We start from the raw sequence: 3859 nt of genomic DNA, 5'->3' as shown, positions 1-3859 counted from the left end.
GTGGAAAGGTTTAAATGCAGTAGCAAAAGCAGCTTTGGTAGGTGTTCACAAATGGCAACATATCTGTCCTTGATGTTATTTTTTAATGAAGTAATTTACACAGATGTTTATTATGGCTAAAAAGACTTCTGAGATGTGGCACTTATGATGTGCCACCTGGGCATATTCTCTGGACTGCTGGAATCAGTGAATTCCAGGTGACCCCTTCAGTGAACTGGGGAAACACATGCATAGGGATGGTGCCATGTTAGCAAGGCAGCAGCTGGATGCCACCTTTGGAATACTGTCATTGCAAGCCACATGCAAACAACCAGAGCTTAAGTTTGGGATCTGGCTGTGTACATGACCAGGAAGAGGCCAATGCCCACCACAGCTTTTTTTCCCATGTGCTGATGTTGACTTCTCCAAGGGAGGATCAGCAGACTGGACCGGAATTCCCCTCCAGGACACCTTAGGATAAATGGAGCATTTGGCCAATGTCAGAATTGAGGGATAGGTGGGAGAGAAGCCCTTTGGATACCATTTGAAGATAGGAGGAATCCTTGGTCCTGGGAAGGTGACAAACACTTGTGAATGGAGAAGGTTTTCCAGAAGCAAATGCCGGAGTTCAAGCCCATATGAAATAATCAGGGAGGCAGAGGAAGTGGCTCTGTTTGAGTGCAGTCTGCATGAAGTGCAGGGAAGGTTGAGTAATGTGATCCCAGCCCTTGGTCTGTTCAGTGCTGAAGTGGACAAGCAGGCTTTGGGCTTTACCACAGACACAGATGTGCTGAGGACAGAGAACAGAGTGAGTCAAAGCTGTGCCCTAAATACAGACCTGGAGCACAACCTGGAATTGTAAGAGGTGAGAGTGAGAGCTCCCAGAGGGGATCAGGTCATTGAGTATCAGGCAAAATCAATCCATTGTAAGAGATTTGCATTTCTGGAGGGTTTTACAGAGAACAGCATGGATGGCCTTAGAGCCCCTAAAGCACTGCAAGAACAGGCAGTTGTGAGGAGTGATCAGCATGGTTGGAGTTGGGTTCAGTAGGACTGGGCAGCTTTGGTTTTGTTTCAACTAGTTGCTGAGAGAGAGTTCCCTATTTTGGGATCTAGTTTCCATGTATGTCTCTGGAATTTTTTCAGCTCTCTGCTTTCAAGGCCACGGGCACTCAAGCAGCTCCTGCCTTTGGAATGGGAGGACAGCAAACCTCAGGCTTTGGGCTGTCAAGTAAGTTCCCGTTCTAAGAGCCAAAACATTTACACATTTTCTGTAGTTTGCTGCTGCATCTTTGAAATACAGCAGTGGTTTAGTGTCCCTGGGGTACCAATTCTAATTTTTTTTTTTTTTTTTTGTCAATTCTCTGCTTGCAGGCTTTCCTGTGAGCAGCAGCACCAGTGCCAGCAGTTTCTCCTTTAAAGCCAGTTCCAGCCTCATCAGTTCAGCATCATCTGGGAGCGGCCCTGCTGCTGGGAGCTCTTCTGCTGCTGCTGCAAACCCTCCTGCATTTGGGACAGCATCCTCTCCTAGCACTCCCCAATCCGTGGGCTTTGGCAGCCCGGCCGCTCCATCGGCAGCCTCCTTCTCCTTTAAAGCAGCTGCCACGGCTGGTGGCTTTGGGACTTCTGGCTTCTCAGGCTTTGGCAGTGCTTCTGCTGGGAACTCTGCAAGCACCACTCCAGCAGCCTTTGGAGCCTTTGGTGCCACCGTAGCCCCTTCTGGCTCGCCCTCCCGCGGCGCTTTATTTAGACAGAGCAGCAGTGCCTCTGCACATCCTGTCACCTCAGCGTCTGCTGCAGCCACCAACTCCAGCCCTGCCTCAGAGAAGTTATTCACTCCCAAGAGCGAACTGTCAGCTGAAGAGTGGCAACAGTTTGAAGCCAAGGAGTTCACAATTGGAAAGATTCCTCTGAAGCCACCACCATTAGAATTTTTAAATGCTTTCTATCTTCTAATTTATTCTGAAATGTTGTTAATTATTATTTCCTTTCTCAATTCTATTCTGCAGAAACCAATGCACATGTATAAACTTTTGAACCTTATTTTGGGGCAGGCTTTTTACATCTGAGAAATGAACTGTTGAAACTAAAATGGAACACTTCCTTCTATGTGCTGTCCTGGGAAATTCTGTACAAAGACTATATGAAAAATATGGTGTCAAAAGAAGGAATGTTTCAGTCCGATATTTAAAACCTACTCTTGTATTAATGTGTTATCTCCAAATGTACACTCGCTGGGATGTAGGACTGGCCACAAAAGCTTTTTTTCCCTATTGCCCACACAATTGGTATTGTAAATTTATTGGTGAGCCTTTACTGATACTTATTACTGAATGTGTGCCTTTGCTGTCTATCTAAAATCTGTTGTTTTATTCCTCAGCTTTACTGAAACGAGATGATCTGTGAGGGATGCCTCTTTAATTTCCTCCAGTCCCCTTCACTAATTATCAGAATTCTCCAGCATCCTAATGTTTACATCTTTAAGTTGACCCTTCCTGTCCACCAATGGCGCATGGATTCAGGACAAATGGAGGGCCATTTCAGAACCCACAACCCCTGCCAATCCTTTTGCCTTCTCTAATACCATTCTCTTCTCATCCACATTAAAAAGGGGTTCAATATAGCCTACATATTCCACCAATTAGAGCTGTGAGTCAGCATGATAGTTTCCAAAAGCTGATACATTCCTTCAGGCTTCTCTCATTATGAACCAACAGATCATTTCCAATTCAAAAAATCAGACGTAGTATAAGGAACAGTCCAGAAAAAAATGGCTGATGCTCTGACCCCACTTCTTGTCTGTTCTCTATATTTTGAGTGTACCCTCTTTATCCATCTCCACCCTGCTGTTTTAGGGGTGTGGAATGAAGGGAACTAACATTTGCACATAAAACCTTTTCCAACATCCACTGTAAAATAATATTCATCTGCAATGACACATTTTCCCCATACTCCAATTGATAAAGTGGCCACTAGTGATGGCAATATCTCTTCATTTTATCTTTAGTCACTGATTCTCCCCTAAACACTTTCCAGCTTTTGGGGATGCATCCTAGACGCTATGGGGAAGAATTGTGGATTGGCATGTTCCCATCATTTTATTTAATAACACTCAAGTTACACAATTCCTTTACCCTTGGGTCCAGACCTTCAGTAGTTACATAATCCTAGTCCCCCTGACTGGTTACACTGATAAACATACACCTTTTGAAAGAGGAACACTGGTACTCCTACCAATCCAAGAATTCTGTTCCCCTTTTTGCACTTGAGTCTCTCTGCAGCATTACACCTTTGAGTTGCTCACTGCCTTGAGACTGGAGAGGATTTGATGGAGTCTGTGATCAGCTGGTCAGTACGTGCTGCAGTCCTGTCTCATCCAATTCTCCACTGCCAGAAGAAGCAAGATGATCTAGTCAAGGCTTTTGGCCATCCCACCTGGACACCCAGAACTCCCAAATATGGATTCTACCGGGTGCAAGAAGCAGATTTGCACGCAGAGTAGAGTTCATAGAATATCCTGACTTGGAAGTGACCCACAAGGATCATCAACTCTAACTCCTGGCCTTGCGCAGGACCATCCCCAAGAGTCACACCATGTACCTGAGCTCTGTCAAGTTGGTGCTGTGATGATTTCCCTGGGGAGCTTTCTCCAGTGCCCAACCAGCCTCCGGGTGAAGAACCTTTTTCTAATACCCAAGCTAAACCTCCCCTAACACAACTTCAGGCTATTCCCTCAGGTCCTGTCACTGGTCAGCAGTGAGGAAAGATCAGTGCCTGCCCCTCTACTTCCCGAGAAGTTGTAGACTGCAACTCAGTCTCATCTCCTTCAGGCTGAACAGACCAAGTGCCCTCAGCTGCTCCTCATACAATTTCCCCTCAA

Source organism: Fringilla coelebs, assembly GCF_963513975.1.
Source record: "Fringilla coelebs genome assembly, chromosome: 1".
NCBI lineage: Eukaryota > Metazoa > Chordata > Aves > Passeriformes > Fringillidae > Fringilla > Fringilla coelebs.
This window is presented reverse-complemented; position numbering follows the sequence as displayed.